Source organism: Kryptolebias marmoratus, linkage group LG24, assembly GCF_001649575.2.
Source record: "Kryptolebias marmoratus isolate JLee-2015 linkage group LG24, ASM164957v2, whole genome shotgun sequence".
Lineage (NCBI taxonomy): Eukaryota > Metazoa > Chordata > Actinopteri > Cyprinodontiformes > Rivulidae > Kryptolebias > Kryptolebias marmoratus.
Genome location: NC_051453.1, coordinates 2,200,887 through 2,211,520, shown reverse-complemented (window position 1 = coordinate 2,211,520; position 10,634 = coordinate 2,200,887). Strand labels below are relative to the sequence as shown.

At 37.0% G+C, this 10,634-nt stretch overlaps 1 non-coding gene across 2 annotated transcripts in view; it reads right to left on the bottom strand.

Annotated features, from left to right (window-relative positions):
* Positions 1 to 10,634, bottom strand: part of LOC108248624 — a 137,389-nt gene that overhangs the window by 14,257 nt on the left and 112,498 nt on the right. For both annotated transcript variants that reach the window (XR_001809143.3, XR_001809142.3), the window contains one exon: positions 1,750 to 1,823. This is a non-coding gene — a transcript (SRY-box transcription factor 2). The remainder of the gene's footprint in view (positions 1 to 1,749; positions 1,824 to 10,634) is intronic.

Here is a 10,634-nt window from a genome sequence, read left to right as displayed (position 1 = left end):
AAATCTCAACTTAAAACCCACCTGTTTAGAGTTGCTTATGGCTAAATTAGGGTTAGAGTGCGGGGTTTTGATGTTTGTCTCTTTCTTACTGTTTATTCATTGTCACATGCTGTTTTTATTTTGTTTTTTAATTATGTAAAGCACCTTGAAATGCCTTGCTGCTGAAATGTGCTATACAAATAAAATTTGATTGAAATTTGATTGATTGAACTCACTAGTGCAGAACTGTTAAACAAAATAAGGTAAGTTTGCAGAAAGGAATTGAAAAATTAAACCTACTTTGAGATCAGGTGATGATCTGAAGTGGAGCAAATTTATTTACAGTATCTTCTTTGAGTTTCTTCATAGAGAAGGAAAATGTCCACCTCACTGATCAACCAAAAAAGACAAAAGCCCAATTCAAAATGCCTTGAAAACACATTTGAGATGCTTCTAAAACAATCTATTGGAAAATGATTACTTTCAGTTGATTTGTGATCTACGGTATATAAATATTTTCTTATATGTCCAAACTTAAAATCTAATGTTTCACATAATTTTTGATAGAGCAAGACAATATTATTTCAAATTAATTCTCCATTTAGAGTAAATCACTTAATAAAGTAAGGGATGCATTAGGTTAATTGTACATTAACTGGTCTAGTGAGGTTATTTTTAGTTCTCAGCTTTCAAGTATATTGACAGTCAAAATAATGAATTCCAGGATCAAAACATAAGCCACAAACCAGAGAGACAATAGTGACCCATCTTGATTTGAAGGCTGATTCAGAGCTAGTCCCTCATCTTGTACCAGTTCTTAATGTCTCAGCAGGCAAAAACTTGTCTCTTTGGGAAGACGGTGCAGATTCTCAACTACCCAGGACATGGTAATCTGAAGCGATTGAATAAAAGGCAACCAGTCTTCCTTTCTTGTTTTTTTAAAGATCCATCCATCCATCCATCCATTTTCTTTTACCCACTTCTCCTTTCAGGGTCGTGGGGGGCTGGTAGCTATCTCCAGCAGTCACTACGCGAGAGGCAGGAAAACATCCGAACTTCACCCACAAGGACCCAGGTTGGGAAGCGATCCTGTGATGTGCCATCCCTGTTTTTTGAAGATATTACTTTTTTATCTGAAGGGTTTGAGAGCTGTAACAGCTTCAAGACTAAAAAGGAAAGGAAGTTGAGTTGCTTTCTATAAGCTCTTGGGGTCTTTTGTTGAGGATTGTTCAAGAGGCCGAAGAATCAAGAGCTTCTCACATCAAGGGATGAAGGCAGGAGTTTTGGATTGAAGTCATTTTTGTCTAAAGTTTCATGTTTTCATTTTTTTTTTATCACATTTTAGTATCTCGTAACTCTAGTGCAAACACTTGTTGCTGTTTGTGAAAGCTGGAAGACACTAAAAACCTCTTACAAACCACTATGCGGCTCTTGTATTTTGCATCTTTACCTACCCCCGTTTTACCATAAAATATATCTTCTGTGATACCCTCATCACCAGAAGACGCAGAACCAACAGTAGTGAGAAGCAGAGCTACTCTCTGTCTCTTTAGAAATTACCATCCAGCTGCTTGGTGGAACAATGCCTGGCTCCCTTCCAGGCGACTGACTTCATAAACACTGTGCCACGCTCAATTTGGGTGCGCAGCGGAAGCTGGGCATGACTGGTACCCTCCAAGGCATTGCTGTGTCTCTCTGCGGGACTCCCCTGTGTGTGAGCATTCGTGTGTATGTGAGATTTAATGCATGTGTCTATGTGTGTGTACCTACCAGTTTCCAATTTTCCATTTGGCTCGTCCATTGTCTCAGTCACTTGATTGTATCTTTGCTTCTTGCTTATGTAACTGAAAATAAAAACAACATGAAGAAATGTCAATAAAAATCTGAGATATAAATTTGTGTACAAAGTGATTTCACATTGATCTGTTATTGATTCTAAACACCTATTTGTTAGTGCATCCAACTGATTTTTTTGCAGCATTTTGTTGAAGACTTCTGCAGATACAGGACATACAGAGAAAAATAAAAGGCTTGTCACCTGCAGAAGCACAAACCCATTTAAGGCTTGATCAGCACAGAAATAAGATTTTCCTTGTATTTAGCAGGAGATGTGGGTGAATGTATAAACAGGAGATATATTTATAAAACATTTGGCCTTGGTGAAAAGCTGCTGAGACTCAAAGGTCAGAGTTCACAGAGAATCCTTGTTCACCCACAATAGCTTCCTGTGTTTCCTGATCCAAGATTCTGTTACCAAGCAACAAATACAGTTCAGGGCTTGCAGCTTGCTGATTTTTTCCCTTCATGCACTGAAGTTTCCTTACAAAACTTTCACTCTGAGCCTTTGAATTATGTGAAAGTTTGGCTAAAACTAACCTAAGTGTGAATCTGAGGCTGCCCTCCCAATATAACAATTTCTTGTTACACAGGTCACAGAAAACTGTTGTTGGTCTTCCTCTACAGCCCCAAAACACCCCCCCCCACACACACACACACACACCCACACCAATAGAGAGTATGAGGAGGAGAGAGGAGGGTAGATACAATATTTTTCTCTACAACATTTTACAAGGTGCTTTCAAATCTCCCTGTGCACCGTAAATATGAAAACAAAAGCATTTATACAAACACACATATCCCCCCAACTTCAAATTTGGCTGAATAGCATCCAGTACGACTGGGTTCTTCCTCTTTCAGTATAATGAGGACCTGTCTGAGTGTAACGTCCTCAGTTACTCTAATTCCACAAAGAGAAGACACACACATAAAACATAAATAAACATGCCTCAGTCTGACTCTGACTGTTGTGGACAGGAACATTTAATGAGCGGACTCAAACAGCAACAGTTACTATTTGTTTTCTAACAGTTTGATGAGGAAAAGACATGACAGAGCTTTTAAAACATCAAGGTGTACAGTTCATTTATCAAATCATAAGCTTTGGTTCTGTGACATCACACTTTTTTTTTTTTTTTGCCTGTTTTTCTTTTAGATGGATTGGGAGAAGTGCTTATAAGTAGTTAGTATTTTACCAGCAGGAGACAGGAGTCAGCCTAAGGAGGTGAGCTGAGGGTCTGGGTTAAAGGTAGTATCCCACTGCGACTGCTGGCAATTAGTTGGTGAACAGCATTCAAGAGGGAGTCTCCAGGATGTCTCAGTTTCCTCACTGGAGTTGCAGAGGCTCACAAACGTGTTGCTTCAATTTTGAACATATTCAAATATTTTGTGGGACAAACTTCCTCTCAAACACGTCAGAATCGTCACAGGTGTCTAAAACATAACATAAATACATTTTGCAAGCTGTGCACACAAAAATAAACCTTAATTTTCAAAAGACTGATTGTGCAAAATGAAGCCTCATGGCTCACTGGAAGCTTAGGTGCCAATATTTTGAATTCTGTGAGACTGCAGAAGAAATTTTGTGTATTTTCTTGCAATACTGAGTTAAAGTTGAGTCACCAGCTACTCTCCAATAGTTGCAGTAAAGTGAGATACTACCTTACACAAACCAAGCCAGTTTTAGTAAAAAAATTTTTTTTTTCAAAAATGACATCTATACCATGGGTGTATTAAGAAATACAAATATTAAGGCCTTACTTCAGGATGAACAACCTCTGGTCTCCTAACACTACAGTTACATTTACAACTTTGTGTTTAAATCATCAAATTAAAAGGTTTATAATGTCCAAGCTTAACTTAACGTGGCAGTGATGGAAAATAGAAGATGGTAAATAGAAAGTCTCAACAGAAGTTACCATTACTAACAAATTAAATATTGTATTTCAGATCTAAACCTGGCAATATTTTTTTTCAGAATCTCTCTGTGGCTGATGTGCTTTCCTGTGCCCTTCAGATAAAACAGCCTCAATGTGTTATCTAAACACATTATCATATCTATTTTAAATTCTGCAGTCACAGTATATACATATGAAGTACACCACAAAAACAGTACTGTCATCCTCCATTTGCAAAGCATGCAGCTGAGGCTGGCGCAGCGTGGCAGAGGGCCAGGCCAATGCAAACACAGGTGTGTTTCTGATTTAACTGCTCATTCACCGCTGTAAGAGCATTAAAATTGGCACAATGCAGAGTCAAAAACTTGGTTGGAGGTTTAGAAAGTGGAAGAAATGTGTATCAATGGCTCATTTCACTACTTAAAAGTAATTTTCATTAGAATAAAAAAGAAAAAGACTAAACTATTGGCTTAAAATGACTTTTCAGCTGAGTTTAAAGAGTGAAAATGCTTGATCTGTTTCTGATACTTTCATACCTAATCTGAGTATGTGTAATTGTGCTCGGACTAAAGGAGTTTGACTAAATATTACCACTACAAATATTGTATGAATGCATTACATAAACTGCATGTACATTTCTGTATGTAAAAACCTGTTAGCATGTGCATGTGTGTTTGTGTGTTTTAACAACAGTGGGACCCCAGAGCTGGGCCCCCCACACTTTCCAACAGGATTGTGGGTAGTTGGGAGAGGGTTTGGATTCTGGCTTTGTTTGTCTCTGTGTGCTGACATCACTGTGCTGATGGCACCAAATCCCTGTTCTACTGCACGCAGCACTTTCTATACAAAACAGCAACTCTCACACAGACACACACACACACACAGAAGCACATGGTACAACTAATGCCAACTAGGCCAAAAAAAGAGCTTTCTCTTTTTAACACATTTGCAGACATCCATGAATGCACGTATGCACACAGCTAACAGGGGATGCAGTGAGGTCATTAGGCTTGTGGCTCTTTAAAGCCTTTTGTAGATAATTTAAATTATTTTAAAATTAGACCCTTTCATGCCAGAGTCTTTAACTAAGATCATTTAAAGATGAGTTATAGTTGTTTTGGTCAAACCTTGTAAATAATGTTATGTGCAATCTCATGCAGAATTGTGAAATATTGCGAGTTGTGTTAGTCCTCAGAGTATGTGTTGTGTTGTAGATGTACATCCAGTGATTACTTTCTGAAAAATCTGCCCAGAGGGTCACGAGATGTTTTGCTAACAGATAGAGATGACACTAACAGTTAGTACATAGGTTTTAAGCAAAAATCTTGCGAGTATATATTGTTAATGACTCTCAACTACCACATCAAATTTTAGCAAAATAAGTCTCAAATAAGTAACTGAAAGTTGACATTACCACCTTGCTAATACTTTTAAGAGATTTATTGTGACATCAAACATGTGCCTCAGTGACTGTACAATTTTTGATCTTTTATTCAGAAACAACAATATACTAATTTTCTTTTGGAATCAGGTTAAAATGAAACATTTGACTTGGTCTTAAACCTGATGATGAAGTTTTATTGCACTCTAATGTCTTGTTTTATTCACTTCCACAAACAGAAATTCAATAATAAAAAGCATTCTGATTTTGTAAAATATAGAAGAACGTGTACCAAATTCATTTTGTGTTACACCTGAGAGCTAAAGTTCATCCATGTATGAAGTTAGAAGTATTTTAATAATTCCTCAGAGCTGCAGAATTTCTAAACTTGTAGGTTATAAAGCTGTTGTCCCTCACACATGCATGTATTTGCTCATAAGTTGAGCTATCTGACTGTGTCTTTACATAACCTGGTTAAATATTAACTGAGAGCTTTTCTCCTCCCTTTAGTGCTGCCTTTGGTATGCGTGCATCTCAAAGAAAGGCAGGAGGAGTTAGGCAATTGGCTTGGCCATACTTCCTCTCAGCCTAGAGGAAATGGGTGCTTATTATTTTTCTCATCACGTAATTAATCAGTTGTTTCTTTTTGATGTGTGCAGAGAAAAACAAGGCCTTGGATCCATTTTTACTAAGTGACAGCTGCAGTCTTTAAACTTTACAGTCAATTGGAAAGAAGTTTTCAAGGTGGCCTAATAGGATGTCTGAGGTTTTGCTTTTATAACTCAAAATCTAAAGCTCTTGGAGTCTGAGACAGAACATCTTTCTCATATAGGGAAAAAAACTGTAGAGTGTCATTTTAGGACACAAATTACACTTGCATTACCTTAATCATTTAACAGCTGAACTGTGTTATTCATTTTCTATCCTCATCATTTTTGGATATAGAGATACAGTGTCTTGCTCAAGGACACTTCAGTGGAGCAGCTGCTTGCTGATGCAGTTTTAACCCTCATCCTCTGCTTGAATAGCAGTCTCTAAAACCACTCATCCTCCTTGATGCCCTTGTATGTTTTTGTACTTTGCAGGGCATGCAGGGGCTTAATATGCCCCTATAAACACATATCTGCACTCAGAAATCCTGAGACACACACAGAGAAACATATATGTACACATATACACACAAGCCAGTGCTCCTAAGCACCCTGGAAAGCGGTTGGGACGAACCCAGCACTCAGAGCCACTCAAAGCCAATCAAAGCTGATGATAGCTCAGCCATGCACACCATCCGTCCATCCACTGCACACCAACACACATTAACACACAGACATTTGATGATAAAAGGTCTTCAGATACTCATCATTCTCATTAATATATCACTAGCAAAAGGAAGTAATCAAGTCAAATAAATGATCAAGGTCAAAGAGCTCCATCAGGAGGCTTAGATCCAGTGGATCCAGTTTATTGAGCAGCTCTGAGGTTTGTCTCTAAAACTCTTATTCACAGCTGCCTCTTGTGTGGTCATGTTTGTTGGTCAGTTCAGTTTACTTCAAGAAAATTATTGACATGTTCTTGTTTACAAAATTTAGCAAAATTTACATAAGGTCAATTCACTTCATTTGTTTTCTTTTAATCTTTGAAAATAATTTGTCTTTTTTTCCAAGCAAAAAAGTAGCTACACACAAAGACCAGTGTTAGTGCATGCCTTCTTAAACTCTGAAAATGTTTTATACAAAACTCTGTAATAGAATAGTTTGTGGAGAAGTAAAATGTAAAGATTAAAGTTTCATTTCTGAACCTGTTTTAAAATGATCACCCTAGTTTTTGCTAATATTATATTTGCATATTGGCCTCAGCCCATTTTTATAGTTATCAGTGTTGGTCTTCTGCAGAATTACTGTGAAAGTTTTGCAGACAAATTTAATATATGTTGAAGTTGTTACAGTTATAAAATTTGAATGCATTTTTCTGGTATTTGCTGTGAACCCTGGGTAACTTACAGACGTTTTGTTACAGAATCTTTGAAAACGCACAGAATATTTTAAACTTTTATCCTGGACCTGGTAAGAACACTATAGTGTATCAATAACAACAAAGCAAGTTTCAGATCTATTTTAACAAAAGCATATGGATGGATGTGAGATTAAGACAAACAACCTGTCTAAGTTATTGTAATTTGTTACAAATACTCAAACACAATCTCACAACAGATACAAACTTTTTGATAAACTTCTAATGGCCATTGCAAGCTCACAATCAATCCTCGACTGCAGCTTTCTCCTACACACAAACACACACAGGGTCCCTGTCAGGGCTAACTAAGCACACTGGTGAACAGAGCTGCGCTTGGATTGGCTGGACAGGGATTGCTGGGGGTTACTGTGGATTTGGAGGACCACCTGCTGAGCCTCAGCAGCCAACTGACTGAAAAGATTTACATCAGAATCCATCCTGGACAGAGTCAGAAAAACACAAGAAAAAAGTTTCATTAAAAAGCTTTATAGATTCATTATTAGAATCATCTCCACTGAAATAAAACCTGACATACATTAAAAACAACCAGCACTGATGCAGCTCTGCTGGAAAATCAGTAAAAACTTTATGTGGATTTGAAGCAACAAAGTTCCCAGAATCAGTTCTTTTACAGATAAGAGTTGTCTTATATGTTGTCCAGTCACTTATGGTGTCTTTCACTTTGGGTGACTGAGGAGGTGCTGGTGTGGAGGCAGTGAACGATTTGTGTGTTTGCTCCAAGTGCAACAGTCTGTGACCAACGAGCTGAAACCACGACCCAGTACCCAGAATCTTTAAGGTGTGAGCGGACACACAGATAAATATCTACGTACAAAGACAAGCGTGGCCTACAGTCGAGGCAACAACAAAAGTTTGGAAACAGTTGGACACTGGCTGGGCAGATCACTAATGATTTTATTTTTAGGAGTAACAGGACCAACTTCTGTGATGTTCACTTTGTGAATACATAACTTTGCAGGCAGACTTGAGTTCAGTCTACAGAAAAATGCATTTGTACTTGTACAACAAAGAACCAGTTAAAACATTTACATAAGGTATTTAAACATTGATAAATTGATTATAATTTCATTATCTCTAAAATGTTAAAATATTTTGAAGCACAAGATAATTATTTTTAACTTGATCACATATCAAAGATTTGTTTTTTGCATGCAAGTGTATAACTTTTTTTTTTTATGAAAAAGTTTTTTTTTTGCATTGGTCATTTTACCAAAACTAAAACAAACTATTGGCTTGTAAAGTTTTATTAATCAAAAAGTTATAAAAACAAACAACCAAACAAAATGACACAATACAATACAGCCAGACCAGACAACTTTATGTATTTTTTCACAGCGGTTGTTTTCTACTCCTTTCCAAACTTATTATCCTTTTGTTTTGTTTTAAGAAAAAAAACATATATAGTATTACCATAAATCAACCATCAATGAAGCACAAGTTTACTAATCATCAAAGTAAAGAATGGAAATCATTGGGATTATTGAACTGAAATCCAAATAGAACAATGTCTGATATCACTCATAATCAGCTTAATTTCAATCCCAAAAATCTAAAAAGTTCTGGCACCACAATTGTTTTAGAAGCAGAGATTTGCAGTGGCCCTTGCCCCTCCAAAAACATCATATCCCCCTCCTAGAGCCCTTGTTTAAAAAGGCCCAGGTCCATATGGGGTCCCCTCAACACCCCTACTCTGTCCTCAGCCCTCAGTGTGTGTGTGTGTGTGTGTGTGTGCGTGTGGGTGTGTGTGCGTGTGGTTGGGGGGAGTTACTCTGACCCACAAACTGACCTCCTCAAACTTCAAACTGAATACTTTTGGCAGTTACCACGACGACAGAGCTCTCCAAGCCTTATCCTACTTACTGAGACGAGACGAGGACTGAGGAAGAGGAGGAGGAGGAGGCAGGAGGAAGGAGAGCAGGAGAGGGACCGGTGTGGACGGAGAGAGGCTGGGGCAGGAGGGGGGGACAGCCAGGCAGAAAGCGAGAGTTGCTGCTGCTGCATCTCTGTGTTTTTCATGAGTAGACAGTTTACTGGGAGATTATTCACTGTCTGGTATTTAACCTTATTAGGCCAGTGCTCCCAGTGGAGACGCCCCCTCCCATTATAAACAACCACACTGAAATTATGCTGTTTTCTTTTAGTTTTACTTTCTTTTTCTTTGCTTTTTTGTTTTGTTTTTAGATTAGACACATTTCTTATCTTCGCCTCGTATTAATGCAAAATAAAATAAAATAAAAAACCTTGTTTTGAAATCATGTTGTTTACTTCCTGTGTAAACAACAAAATTATTCTCAGTATTTAGGGTTCCAGAAAAGAAATACCTGCCAAATTTTGCCTCCCCGCCGATAATTGTAAGTTTGTAAACAATGCTATTCTGCATATATTTCAACAGAAGCTGAAAAAAAAACTGGAAATGGTTGTACATGTAGACACAGTTTAGATATCATTAAAATCAATTAAAGATTCTGGAAAAAAGATTATGAAAAAGGTTTACATGAATTTATTTTCTCATTTTGGATCAAATTATTATTTTGGTTTGTTTGGATTATTTAAAAATGGGAACCTTCACAACAAAAGAAGGATCAAAAATTGTCTTAATCTATCCACACAACAACCTTGATTTCTATCTTTGTTGCTCTAAACCATCCTCACACTGTTTCCTCATAAAACAGTAATCAGAAGCTGTGATTTCCTTTTTTACATCTGAAAAATGCAATGAAGTTTTACTTTTGTTATAATTTATGCCTCTAATTAATTTTATTCTTCACAGTAATTGCATTCAAAGCTACTTGACAATAGAAGTTAAAATGATCATAGTTGTTGGAGAAAAATAATTTCATTTTACACAAACTGTAACTTACAGCCAGCTCTTTCTGTACTCCAGACTGGAAGAAAGTAAAGTTTATAAATGACATTTGAAGTTACAGGGATCAGAGAATTGAGATAATTGCGATGCGTGAAGCTGAAAAAAAACAACTACATAATAATTCCTTCTGGCTTGGATGTTTATTTATTTATTTGAAATATTTGGACCTCTTGCACTGCTTTAAATGAGGTTCCTTTGACTGACTTATGAGCAACACTTTTTGAAATCTTTCAATTTTTGTTTTAGAAATTAGAGTATTGTTAAAGGATTTGTTTGTTTGTTTTTTGCAGATGTAAGACATTTTAAATAGGGTTTTTGATGTTGGTGTTTTTTTTATAATACTTTGTTGTATTGATCAACATCTTTTAATTTTATCTACCTAAACATCTTCCCAAGCACTATACCTGTTAGTAAAACATTTTATAGTTAAAAGCTTCATTTACCTAACACAGACGTAAACACAGCTTTGGTAAAATCCTGCAGACCTTGTAGAAAACATGACCAGAGGGCTGTTCCTGCCTGTAGAGCTTTACAGCAAGTTCTGTCAATCTGACTGATCTGATGCAGGGAGAAACACAAAAAGAAAGTGTTAAAGATATAAGATATGTCGTGGTGTGTGTCTGTGTGTGTGTGTGTGTGTGTG